Source organism: Lagopus leucura, unplaced genomic scaffold (assembly GCF_019238085.1).
Source record: "Lagopus leucura isolate 7727_CA_CO unplaced genomic scaffold, USGS_WTPT01 Super-Scaffold_100029, whole genome shotgun sequence".
NCBI lineage: Eukaryota > Metazoa > Chordata > Aves > Galliformes > Phasianidae > Lagopus > Lagopus leucura.
In genome coordinates this window covers 4,379,150-4,393,184 of record NW_024962280.1, presented here as the reverse complement: position 1 = coordinate 4,393,184, position 14,035 = coordinate 4,379,150, and the positions used below count along the sequence as shown (strand labels likewise).

The window sequence follows — 14,035 nt, the reverse complement described above, 5'->3', positions numbered from 1 at the left end:
GCATCAGGATCTAGGTTTATTCATGGCACTTTCCATTTATGATTTAGGGAATTTGAAGAATACTGTTCTTGAGGCTGAGCCTGCAGTTAAAGTCTTGGCATATCCATACCATAAAATTCCCGTGGATAAAAGCAGAAACATCTGGATTCATGACTGGATGTTGGCTAGATCCACCAGGAAAAAAAAAGCCTTCACGGGATCCTAGAGGGTTCTAGCCAGGATAAATAATACAACAAAATAAGAGTGCTATTAAGAGTAATTGTAATGCAAAAGCTGAATTATAAGATGAGGACCAAGCCCTTCTTGCAATCTGCTTTTCCAGCTAAGAGCCCTTCAATTCACACTTAGTGCACATGTGGCTCGTGGAACAAAGAAAAAACTGAAGAAGGATGAAAGCAACACAGATTATTCAGCATTGCTGGTTTAGCTCCAGGCCCATCATTTAAATGAGTAGATGATCAGTTTCCAGTTTGTTTTAAATTCTCTGGCAAGAAATTTTATTCTCTATCCCAAAGTTGGATGTGCTTAATGTGTTTTTTTTGTTGTTTTTTTTTAAAGCAGCTTTGCCATTTTGTTATATTCCTCAAGGTGAGACCATGAAAGGGTTCTTGCAGGGGTCACCTGAATCATGAGACTGGAGGCACAGGCTGACTGTGTTCCAAGGGGTCCATGTTGCATTTCTCAGCCTGGGGGGACCTCAGGGCTGGAGAACTTCTGCTCCTTTCCCTCCTCCCCCTTGGGAGGCCAGGGGCCCTGCCTTGCCTAGCCAGACATCAAACCCAGGCTGGGCAGCACCTGAAGTTGAGGGAAGTGGTTGTAGCAGCTGTGATCCACAGATCTGCAGCCTCTTTTGCTGCACCACTTGTGGGTGGAAACCTTATCGGTGAGTCCTTCTCCTGTCTTTCTTCTTGTTCTCTTCTTCTCTGTGCCGGCATCCAACTGGCTGAGTGGCTCCTGAGGAGCTGTTCTGTTGGTGCCGCTCTTGACGGTGATTTTTCATGGAGAGGCTTTCAGTTGTTCCCTGAAGAGATGTCTCCTGGTGTGGTGTTCTGCCAATAATTAATGCACTCTGAACACTGCCATGGGGCTCTGGGTGGTGCACACACATTTGGAGCTGGGCAGTACTCAAAGCACGACTGCAAATAGCAGTGATGTGCAAATGACCGTGTTTACACTGCCTTATCTTTCATACGAGGAATAATCTTAATTGCACTATAAGGAGTGGGAGTTTGGCCTTAAATAGCCTCGACACATCTAGGAAAGGCATCTAAAAGTATGCCCCAGTATTTCTTAGGACATTATTCTCAGCAGATATTTGTTATTGTTATCTAATTGTCAACATCTGTCGCTGCTGCTGCATAAGGGCTGGCACCAGCCGTCAGGGCATTGCATTCTGCTAGCGTGACAAAGCATCATGACTGCCAAAGCAAAATGAGGAGATGAATCTTCTTGTAGATGTTAGAAAATATTTGGTTCAGATCAGCTGCTATCGCTGCTGCTGGCCACGTTTGTCGTGCTATTCCTCTACCCAGAGTGAGGTCGGCAAAGACATCTTCTGAGACTGTGGGGCTCTTGGTTAGGAGCAAACAGCCTGAGAAGCTGAGAAATGCAGCAGAGCTAAATTTAGAACCTCAGATAGGAGAATGTCTCTATCTTCAACACTCTGGGTTTTTTTCTTCTGCTCTGCACAAAGCACACCTTGGTTTGCGGGGCTGTTTGCGGATCGCGCAGACTCAAAGCAGGCTTTGGTTTGTGGAAAAAGAAGGCTTTGATGTCTTTGGTAAACAAATAGCGGTGTTAATAGATCTTCAGTTCTTGCTAGCAAGCTGCAAACAGCAATGTTTGAAGAAAAATAAACATCCTGAGGTTGATGGAAGGGTAGGAAGGGCATAAAGTACTGTTGTCAAATCCTTGGTCTGAGCCCATCAGGAATGTCAGAAATGAAAAAGCTGTCGTTACTTTCTCCCTCCTTCTGGGTCAGGAGGAAAATAAACTGGTGCATGGTTTACCAGCCACACTGATGGGAATAAATGGGTATAAAACTCCATGGCTAAATCGTCACCATTCAAATCACAAGAAGACTGCAACAACACTAAGAATTGCCTAGAGGTCTTGCCCTCCCACCACTGGGGTTTGGAGACACAACTCACCCTTCCTCCAGCCCCTTTCTGACCCAGCTCAGAGCTTCATTGGCTGGGACCCCAGGGCCTTGTCTCCAAATCCTGGTCTGTGCTCTCCCAGCACTCCCATAGGAGGTGCAGGCATGTGTCTGCTCACGGGGAGGATGGGAATTTCACAGCCTGTGGCTACCTGAACTTTTGCTCTCTGAAACTTGCTGTGCTTGTCTCATTGCATCATGTAAAACATAGCTTAGGAAACACAAAAGCTCGGGAAATGAAACAAAGAGCTAAACAGCGATCTCAGTCGTGCCAGCATAGCCTTGGGATGTTAATTTACACTTACACTGTTTTAATAATCCAGATTTGGTTCAGAATGAGAAAATTTGGGTTTTCTCTGTAAAGGGAAATCAAAACTCAGCAGGTCATTATAATAATAAATACACAAATATTTACTGCAAATTAGAGCTAATCAAGAACCTCCAGCAGCCTCTCACTTCAGTTTCATGTAATTCTATGCATTTATCACTTTAAAAAGACCTCAGAGGAGCTAGGAAATAAGTAATTCAGATGTAGCTGACTTTTTAAAGTCTCTGTAATATCACTGACATCTTCCCTTTGATAAAGCTTTTTCCTGCTTGCCAAAGCTTCATTCCAAATAGGACTGGCAACATTCTACCCAACAAACCAGAAGAAAAAAAGAAAAAAAAAAAACAACCAAAAAAACAGGGCAAAAAGCAAAAAATTCAGAAATAAAATGCCTACAATCCCAAAGGTAATAAATATTCATTTGGCAATTTCATACAAGTTCTTTGTTGTCGCCGTGAGCCTCTGTCTGCTGGATTCACAGCAAGGGAGGCAGGGATGTTCCCTAATAACCAGAAACTCCTTGGAGACCTTGGTCACAGCATGTGAGAACTGCTTACCTGGCCACATAGAGCACGATTCTGTTTATCTTCAGATGTTACTGAAGTTATTACAGCATATTCAGTAAGGCCTCTTCACTCTCAGGAATATACTTAAGTATATATATGTGTATATATAGAGGTATATATACACAAATCAGAACTGTTGCACTTCACTTTTAGCTCATCCCATGATTCCTGAACTCCTCCTCCTTCCCACGAGGTCAGACCCCTCTGTCTGTCAGGACAGAGGCAGGAAGGCCTTTCATTTCCCAGGGATTAGGGCTGGGTGCCTCCCAGCGCTCATCAGACAGAATCCCTAGCTATACTTGTCCTGTATACCTCATCATATGCCATCCTCAAGGCACGTCACTGATAACCACCAAACTCATTTTGGACCCGCAGCCCCTTTGGAGCTCTGCCATCAGCCATCAGCTCCCACCCCATGCCCTGGGACACGTCCTTGCTTCTCCCACAGGATCTGCAGTGGTACTTGGATATGAGGAAGTATTACTTTTCAGAAAGGGTGGTCAGGCACTGGAATGGACTGCCCAGGGAGGTGGTGGAGTCACTGACCCTGGGGGTGTTCAAGGAAAGGCTGGATGTTGTGTTGAGGGACATGGTTTAGTGGGAGCTATTAGGAATAGGTGAACAGTTGGACTGGGTGATCTTTTAGGTCTTTTCCAACCTTGGTGATTCTATGATTCTATGATTGGATGGGTTGGTCATGCTTTGGGAGTACAGTGGTGGCCCCTCAGGTCACTGTGGTGTTCGTGTCCCTCTGGACAGCGGGGAAGGCAGAGTGACAGTTTTAGCAAGTGGTGATTTTACCGTTGACCCTATCCCTCTAACTCACCCTGTTGGGTGGGATCTGGCACAGAGCTGATTTATGGCACGATGCAGTGGGCTGCGCGGTGTGTGTTCCTTCCAATAGTGTGGACCCTTTCTATCAAATAGTCTTCCACTTCTTGTTTAATTAAAACACAATTAGCAAGGCTTTTGATTCTGTTAAATATGCACAAGCTTCTACTAAATTAATATTAATCTCTGTTCAGTGTGCAAGTCGCTGAAGTGACATGTGGAAAATTACATGTAATTGACTCAGGAACGCAACTTGGAGGATGACTTCATGTTCCTGAATGAACATATCGGCATGCCAGATGCGCTAGTGCCTGACCCCTTTAGAGACTCCCAGAGATCAGATGTAGCTTTAAAATGTAATTTCATGCATGCAGAAAGAAGAAAGAGAGCCTAATGGCTTTGTTATTTAGCCCTCCGTTTAATCTGGGTAGGGCAGTGTGAATGCCTTAATAACACAAAGCATGGCTCTGATCCCTGTGCTGGCAGAGTGCTTCCGATAAACACCCTGATGCCTTTCTCATGGCCAGAAGGGTCAGCTATCCATATTTGCTTGCTAATAACTAGAAGTTGTACTTCTTTCCCCTCCAGGCGATGAGTGTCACAGGGAGGCTGACACGAATTCAGCCCTTGCTTTGAGCCATTCATTTCTTCATGAATTATTTCATCTGGGGGGAAAAGCAACAAATGTGAGTATAGGAAAAGAAGTTGTATTTAGAAGTTAAAAAATAAGGTGGCATTCAAGCCTTCCTCTTCTCAGATGCCCTTTCTTCCCAGCCTGACAGCTCACTCCCCAGCTCCTGCTGAAGAGCATACCGAGTGTGACCTGGGTCTGTCTTTAATAACCATGTCCCCAAAACAAATTATATAACGGCGTTCCGTACACTTGTGCTCTTCCTCTCCTCCCAGTGCATTCCATGCACCTACACAGTCATGCTAATTAGCTCACGTAATAAACTTGAACGTGGCACCAATCTGTTTGCAGGGCGTTGCCAGACGGAGCCGGATTTGGAAAGCAGCCATTCGTGGATGTTTGGTTTGAAAAAACCCCACGGATGTTGCTGGACTGAGAATGGAGCAGAATCCATAACGGGAGCTGTAATTGAAGGAGACAAATGATTTGGCTTAAATAGCCCTTAACGACCTCCCGGGAGGAGCTGTGCAGCACTGAAGCCGTGGCTGTGGTGCTCCCAGAAATGCCAGTTCCCTGCATGCACATCTCATCCGAGTGCTGCTTAGAGCATGGGAGCTTCCAGCTATATCCCTGATCAACACTAGATGTTGCTATGCTGCTACTCATATCGGCTATACATTAGCCAGGCTTTTAAACGATATTCACTGCCATTTCCTCTTTCCTGTTTCTGCTATTCACGCTGTTCTGGATGTTGATCTGCTACTTTAATTTGCCTTTTTTTTTTTTTACATGTTCCATTTCTGCAATATCAAGCCTATAACCCGCTTGAATGTACACGTGAAAACTTTATGAGCAACAAACAGAGTCTTGTAAGTGATAAAGTGGAGCGGCTCCTATATTTATGTCAAATATTTACTTAAACTCTGCTTCTGGATTTTTTGCACTCCGAGGGGAATGACATCGTCAGCAGGACAGTTCTGGGAACGCACTGACAGCTGCAAGGCCGTGGATGGAAGCTTGTTTATTAGGGGGGGTGGAGGGGGGGGGGGGAATACTAAAAAGCTGTTTGGCCCTGCTGGGTTTCAGCCTTTCTACTCCCACATGCTTGAGTGGGAGAAAGGACAAATCTTAGGACGTTGATTTCCCCATGGCAACAGAAAACGGAAATTACTTTAACCCCATCTAGTGACAGATGACTCATTGCTCAGCCTGCTGCTATTTTCCAAGCTCTAAAACAATACAGCTGCAAAGAAAAGGCCAGCCTATATTATCTCATAGGCTGAGCGCCGGGGCGCGTGGGAGAGGGCAATTCTAGGCTGCCTTTTTGTCACAGAGAGGAAGAGCCGGAGCCTTTTGGTGACATTGCACAGCACAACCACAGTCCTATGTGCTCCTGTCTCCACGCCATCAGTGGGTGTCCATGGTGTCCAGCTCTTCAATGGGGTGACTTTAAATAACCCTCCTTCAATAGAGTACCACAGACTCTGCACATGATGAATGAATTATTCATCCACAGATGCAGCCTTCTGAGGGTACAGAGGGTATGAGCATGTGAAAAAGATATCTGATGGGGTAAAAGTGTTTCTGTATTGCTCAGGAGGGCATAACGAGATCCCAAGGCAGAGGTAGAAAGAGAGAGACAGATTTGAAAGCTGAATTACGCTAGCAGAAGGGGTAATTGGGTAGGCTGTTTCCTGAATCCTTAAAACCAGACAAGGTGACATGCTTTGAAAGGAGCTAAAATGCAGCTGCTGGTTAAAGGGGCAAGCTGTGCCCAGGTCAGCATTCACAGCTGCCTTTGTCCTGTTGCACGGCATCAGAGCTGCTCCAAGCACACAGTACACCAATTGGTTTTGTAAGGCATCTCCAGCCCTGGGCTCCTCCTGCTCGGCACATCAGGACAAGAGAAAGACAGCCCTGGAGGCCATTGAGGACTGTGTGTTCCAGGGCTCTGCCTCTTTCCAGAAGCCAACTGATGCAGGAGAGAGCTCTGCTGCACGGGTCAGCCTTCCCCATGCCTTGGTAGGAAATTAGTGAGTCTCAGAAATGAGGCCAGTAAGGCTTGCTGAGACTCAGATGCATTTTGCACATTAAATATTCTATCACTGCTTCTGTTGAACAGAGAAGATACTAATCATAGAAATCCTAAGTGGTTTGGATTGGAAGGGACCTTGAAGCCCATCCATTCCACTGCCCCTGCCTTGGGCAGAGACACCTCCAACTCAGTCATCCAACCTTAATGCTGCCACTGAGCTGAATTACTGGTCTGTTGGCACCACTTCCTTCTCCTAAAGTTTGGGCAGAGAGCACAGTGCTGGGAAATGCAGAACTCCAGTGAAGCTATGTGACAGCCTGGCATCATCACAGGATACAAGACATGGCTTCCTCCTAGAAAAGACTTGGAGAACTACTGGTGCAATAGCTGATATTTTACTCAGTCATCTTATTTGTGTGCTGGTATGACTAGCAATGACAGCAAACTTCCTAACAGCACCAACTCAGGTCCATACATTTCAATTTGAACAGTAAAATTAGCAAAACAAAAACAAAGACAGGAAGATCTCCATTACCGGGCCAGTCCGGAAACCAGACATCAGGCTGCATTAATGGCATGGCATGAAGATTACCTTTATGCAGATAAGATCCTGTATCAGCAGGAAGGATTCTCTTCCTTCTGATTCTTCCCTTGCAGACCAGTGGTCAAAGCAGTTTACACTTGAGAAAGTGTCACTGCTGCCATCTAAACTGCAGTCAGCCTGGTCAACCCTGAGAAAGCCATGAGGATTTGTCTTCCTGAGTTCCATTTCCCGTTATTCAGTGCTTGTGAGCGCAGAGCTCCCAAGCCAGGAGGGCAGGGCAGGTAATTTCTGCTTCCCCAGCCACTCACCCAGCCTGGCTGCCAGAAGCACTGTGGAGCCCTGTTGTCTGCTTTGGTGCATGGTGTGCTGCATTCAGCTCTTTACAGCTGTCTCCTCTGTGTCTACCAGCTCACAAGCACTGCGGTGGCTTATGTAAACCACAGAGAAGTGCTGTGCATGTCTGTTGGTAATTCTTAGCTCGCACCACCAGGCTCTTGCCTTAGCAGCACCTGCAGTTTGACAGCTCTGCAGCATGTATTGCCCTGAAGCTTCATCCTTGAGCAAAAGCAGAGGAGGTGCTCTCCACCGGCAGGCAGTCCGGGTCCCAGCTCTGTCTCCTTTTATCAAAATGACCTTATTTGACAAAACATTCTCATCTCCATTAACACATGACGGCTTCGCTAAGCCTCGTTCTCTGTCTCCTCAAGCAAACCTTGCTCCTCCCAGCAAGCCCTTGTGACTGCAGGATCCAAAGAGACCACCCCTTTCCTATCCTAATTTGGGCAGAAACCTTATTAGTTGGTGTCTGATGCTCCCAAGCACTGGAGTTTTCCCACTGCACTATGCTGATTCCCAAGCTCTGCTAGCACAACTGCCAATAATAACGCCCTTTTTAAATCCCAACCCTATTTTCCCCTGCACCAGAGTAACAGAAGCCAGCACAACCCGGCGGCTTTGCTGGCACAGCCCCGGGAAGGCTGTGAATTCATCTTTCCAGGGAACTACAGCTCCCAGAAGACAGCTCGTCTACTGACACTGAGCTTCCTCATTGCGAGGGAGCCTTTATGGGGAGGATTTCAGAAGGAAGGACTCCGCTTCATGACCCTTAGCAATCTCTGCTGCGCTCGGTCCTTAACGAGCGTTACTGCCCCTAATTAAAACAGGTTGTTTTCCAGGCTCTTTGCTGAGTGCTGCCCGGTGAAGCCGCGGATAGCGGCACCTCTCCAGCATCCCCCTCTGCGCGGTGCTGAGATCTCCTGGAGTTGTCTGAGGCTGATGAGATCGGAAGGCAGGGGCGTTCCCTTGATGGCATCTTTGCAAAGCCCTGATTCCAAAAGCGCCGATGTTCGGCGCAGGAGAAGCCGGCTGCAAATCAGCCATCAGAGTACATTCTGGCAGGGATCCCAGGTCCCAGCCTGGCACGTGCAGAGCATAAAGTGTGGGATTGGCTTCCAGCAAACCAAAGGAATTGAGTAATGAGCGGTGTTGTCTCTCCAATCCTTTAAGAATGCAGTGGGATTTGGGTTCCAAGAGTGAAAAATCAGTCTGGCGTTTCAAGACTGCCACGTTTTCCCGGTCTGAGGCTGATCCTTGTGCTTGAATTCTAGAGAAGCAAATTTTAGTTGCTGAATTTGCCCCTCAAACCACACAAATACTCTTCCCTGGAAAGCTGCAATTTCAGCAAACATTATGTGTGATGTTGGGCATATATAGAAAATAATTTGCTAGCAGCTGTACCTGGCCATGCCCTTCCACTTCCTCCCAGCTTGTTCTTCGAAAGCCTGCCAGGATCAGGTTTGCACCAGAAGTGGTAGAGAAGAGAGAGAGAGGAGAAATTAAAAGTAACAAAAAAGCAAAGCCGCCCCGTCAAAATATTTTTGGAAGATTTGAAATAGCAACACACTGGTTTTTTTTTTTTTTTTTTTTTTTTTTTTTTTTTTTTTTTTTTTTTTTCCCAGCTGTTTGGTAGAAAGTTCTTTCTCTCTGCCTTTAAAACAAAACCCAGCAGATGAACTCATACGGGGGGGCGGAAAGGGAAGACCATGAACTGCATGCGGGCTTCGGCGTTTGGGTGCAGCACTGGGTGACGTGGGGAGCAGGAAGCACTGCCGTGAGCCACAGCAAGCGATGCTGGGCAGCTTGGATCCGTGCCTCCCATACCTGCTTCCCCCATTGTAGGCCAGCAGCCCCAGGAGCAGCCACAGCCATTGGGAGACCCCACGGATTAGGGAAGAAGTGTCTTTTTGGCCAACGCAAAAAGTACAAGTAAGTGCCGGTCCTTTGCATAGCAATCTGCCTGGAAAGACACAGGTATGAATGGCATGACTCAAAGCAAATAGCTGCCCTTGTTGTCCAGGCTCCAAAACCTTGGGTGTGCTCAGCTGGAAGCCCTGTGTCACGAGATGCCTCCGACCCAACAGCACAGCAGCGTGCATTGCTCACTGGTGTGTGCAGGGGGCTGTGCCCTGCACAGCTGGGCTGCTGGGCAACACAATGTGGCTCAGGTGCTTGTTCCTTCCATGCACAGAAGGCAAAACAGAGGGATCTGGCACCCCACGTCTGCTTTTGTTTGGAGGTTTAATGACTGATACCCGTAAGGCTGTATGTATGCAACTGGCTGTTCTGTTTGCATTCTTCATATATATATGCAATTAGTAATTTTTAAAAAGCTGTGATGGGACACTGCTTGCCAGCTGAGGCAGCACAAAATTCCGTTGAAATGCAAAAGTGCTGAGTGCTTTTCCTTCAATATTTTCCTCCATTAACAGAGGTCCTGCTGGATTAGCCGGGTAAATAGGCGTTGCTGCACCCTTTGGTAAATACCGTGCAGCTCAGCATTGCACTCCTGGGCTTCAGATAAACACCTATGTCCAGGTATTTCCTTGAAGAAGACAATCCTGTGCTGTCGTGTCCTCTGGGTTTCTTTGCTGAGCATGCTGCGGTCTTCCCAGCAGTCTGGGTGGAACTGCAGGGAGGTGGAAATGCCCTCCTGGTGTCTGTGCTGCTGACACCGTGGTGAGTATGAACAGAACAACTGCATGCACTCTGCTGGGGCGTGCGTGTGGCCTTTGTGCTCCTCCAGTTGTTTTCTTTTTCTTCTTTTCTTCCTTCTTTTCACTTTTCATTCTATGAAAAAGCCTGTTTTACTCAAACTGTACAAAATGGCTGGGGCTCTCCAAAAAGAGGAAAAAGAGGAATAGAGAGTGATGCAACTGTTTTTAGTGAAGTGCTTGAAGAAACTGGAAGCAGTGTGCTGGCAAACTGGGACTGATGTCTGCTTTATCTTGCAATTAAAACTTTGGAATGGCAACAGACTGCACTTGGCCTTTTTGCTTGTGTGCTTGCCAAAGGGTAAAATAACTTCTTTGAGCCTAGCTTGATGCTTCCTCACAGATTTTCAGTACAGCTGAAAGAAAACAACATCTGTGCAGCTTGTTCCTGTTGGAGGTGGCATCCACCCCAGCGCGGGTCTTCCTCCCCCCTTGCTCTTTGGAGCAGTGGTTGCTTTGCAGCATGGGAGCAGCCTGCTGCTGCTGCTGGAGGATTTCTGCTCAGCTCAGAGCCTGTGCCACTGTGCCTCGGGACTGCTCTGCTAAAGGGGATGGAGCTGCACGATGGCTGTCAGTGACACTGCCCTGGGCTTGGTGCTGCAGCAGGGCCACAATTGGAGCATCCCTGTGCCCCCTGCCCTTTCTCACATCCTAGTGAAGGTCCGGATCAGGCCAGCTGTGGGATTTACGTATGGAATGGAGGAATGTTCTAACTCAACAGGAGTGCACTCAGAGCAAAGTCTGAGCGCTGCCTGCTGCTCAGCACCAGTCCCATCTGCTGTCACCACACACACCCACAGTGAGTCACCCTGAGCTGCTGGGGAGACACTACAACAAAACCTGAGCTGGAAGGTCCCCAGGAATCCCGGTGCAAGCATGTAGATAGAAAGTGCAACAGGGCAGTGTTCCAACAAGAAAATTTGGATCTGGAAAGTTTTGAAACAGGGCGGGGATTAAAAAAAAGAAAAAGGAACAAAAGAAAAGCAGCTGCCTTGCTTGTGGCTGTGCCTGGGCAGCACTGCGTGCGAATTTGGAGCGTTTGGGATGGGAAGTGACATCTGTTTTGTCTGACCACCTTCCCACCAGGCATGGTTGCCATTTTTTGGTGTGAATGCTGGACTCCTGGTCATCCATTCTGCCCTGCTGTGCAAAGCAAGCTGCAGGGTTTGTAGTCTCTTTGAGCAAGCATAGCTTTTGGGAGGAAAAACCCCAGTCTTTAATGGAGGGATTGTCAGTGGGGTGATTCCAGTTCACCTTTGGCAGCTGGATGGATCTGGATCGTCTGGTGCACTCTGACACTCAGCCCTGTCCTGATAACAACCAGAGGGCTCAGGGGATGCCCACGTGCAAGCAGTGTTTTTTGCATATGCTTAATTAAAGCAGAGGAAAAAGAAATGAATGGGGAAACATGGGCAGGGCGTGCTCCAGAGAGAGCAGCGCATAGACCGGGTCACTGTTATGCAAGGAAAGGGGGAGATAAACCTGCTAAAATCAACTTAAATGATGCAACGACTCGCGGGCTTCCTATCCTTCCTTTGAACCTACTTTACAAACAAAACTCTGGGGAAAAAGAAGCGGGAACTTCAGAAAGTTTTACTAACCCAGGCAGGAATGATTCACGGCGCAGGCATGTGAGCAGCACGACCTCCTGAGCAGGGCAGGCACAGAACCTGTGCTAAAACTGGAAAAAAAACGCTTGCAGTGATTTTCTTTACAGCACACCCATCTGGACACAACATGAGCAAACCACTGCCCCTGGCAGAGGCAGGGCCTCACCAGGCAGAGTGGGGTGGGTGGTGGATGTGCTGGTGTGGGCTGAGCCACGGGAACTGCCTTGGCCTTTTCAGAAAGAAAAACACAGCAGTGCTTACCCATGCCTGTCACAGGGCAGACTTGCTCCTTTCCGTGGCTTGTTGCTGCAAGTACACTTTATCCCAGACAAAGGCCTCTTCTCAGGAGTTCTGAATGGTTGTTCTGAACTATTGACAAGCTTGGAGTGAACAAAACAGGCTCTTCTTTCTTCTTCTGTGAGTATAATAAATAGAAATGTACTATGGTAAAGACTCAATGGAATATAATATGTTGTTACAGGAGGAAATGTGTATAATTTTGTTCCCAGACAACAGCAACAGAGGCATGCTGCAGGGAACTCCTCACAGTGATGGGGTCTGAGCAGAGAGAGGAAATTAGGTCCTGTGCCTGGGAGAGGGAGAAGCTTTGTGAATGAGGAGCAAGTCTGAAAGATGCTGGTTTTGGCCTAATTGTGCTTGAATAACTAACACTGCAGCTGGAGAGGGCACTAGGGGTCACCACTGCCTTATCTGTGTCATCTCAAATCAGGACTAAGATAAATGACGCAAAAGAAACCAAATCCAGGCTATGCTTTTGTTTTCTCTTTCTTTCTCCCTTTCTTTCCTTTCTTTCTTTCTTTCCTTTCTTACCTTTCTTTTTCTTTCCTTCCTTCCTTCTTTTTCCGTTTCCTTTTTCCCGTGAGTTGGACAGCTTGCATTTTACTTCCTTTTTCTCTTTTTTCTCTGCTCCGGGCTGCCTGCCTTCTGTCAGCCAGCACCTTGAAGGATGCATTCAGGGAGGAGCAGAGGAGCTGCACGCAAACCCCTTCTGTGCAGCTCCCATTCACTCAGAGCAAGGGTTGGGCAGACAGCGTGTGCCAAGTGAGGCAGAGTCACATCGCGGCCTTGGCGTGTTTCTGCAAGAACTGATTGCTGCAATGAATGGCAGCCTTGTAGTCAAGAGAGTTCCTCCTGACACATTTTGCTCTGCCCCACCAGTAATCCCGTGTGTGGAGCTCTTTGTCCCCTGCTGTCCCACCACAGATAAGGATCCCCAGTTCTCACACAGCCGCCTCTCACGTCTGCACCGGGAGGGGGATCTGTGCCCAGGCTGTGAGCAGAAATGCAAATCCTCTTTTCTGATGTCTGGAAGTAACCATCAGTGTGGGCTGACTGTATTGTCTGAGTTTTGGAATCGTGCTTTTTAAGGCGGGATGCAAGGTGTGTGGGGAGGAAGGCTGATTTCACCGAGGCAGGTGATGTGTCTGCATGGTGCCCTGGGATCGGACGGGTGTTTAGAGCACACCAGAGAACACAGGCACAGATATGCATTCTTGGGCCAGCACCAAGGTGATGGAGCCACCTGGAGCGTTATTTTGATGGCAGGCTCTGGAGAAATGTGGGACTTGGGCCGGCCCAGAGCTTACGGGGCCGAGCGATGGCACCAGCAGAGCCGGGTTAATGTCAGCCCAGGTACATGTGTTCTGTGGTCGTGCCTTCATCCAAGGTGGGGGAGTTCTCTGCTTTATTTTAGGGTTTTATGTAACGCCCAGCTTATATAAGCCTTTGTCTGTTAACAAAACAGGTGGAGCATATCTGGCGTAGATTTGTCGCTGAAGAAACACTCATTACTTAACTCTTACTCAAGTGCTCGTTATATACTCTAAGAATATTTGTTAGTTCCTTTCTAGCTGCCAATAATAACGTACCTCCTTGACAACCTGCTATGGATGAATGATAAAACATGTAATTCACCCATTTAATGAACTACGTCTCAGAATACATTAGAAACAGTGCTATTGATGTAGACAAGGGAAAACCAAGGCATCCCCAAACCCTGGTCTCGGGCTGCATCTTGCTTGCCTTTGGGCAGGGGACAGTTTGGGGGTGCTGGTAGGGGGAGAAGGATGGTTTGGCCTCACAGGGAGTGGAGGGGCAGCTCGAGATCCTGGGCTGGAGAGGACTGTGAAAATTGTTTTTGGATGGACTGGCTGAGCTTGCTGAAACCTGCCATTCCTGCTACTGCTCAGCTTTAAATAGCAAGCCAGCGCACACCTCCACTTAGCACCATATGAGCCGGTTTGCACTCTCCTTCCTCCAGA

The 14,035-nt window shown here is 47.6% G+C and overlaps 1 protein-coding gene across 2 annotated transcripts in view; it reads left to right on the top strand.

The window, feature by feature from the left end:
• The first annotated feature begins 9,306 nt into the window (after positions 1–9,306).
• PLD1 (phospholipase D1) overlaps positions 9,307–14,035 on the top strand; it is a 46,925-nt gene continuing 42,196 nt past the window's right edge. The window contains exon 1 of one of the 2 annotated variants that reach the window (XM_042881093.1): positions 9,307–9,358. The gene's annotated coding sequence lies outside the window, so the exon portion shown is untranslated. Of the gene's footprint in view, positions 9,359–11,975; positions 12,171–14,035 lie in introns of those variants that run through there. The other variant, XM_042881094.1, reaches the window with a different exon arrangement.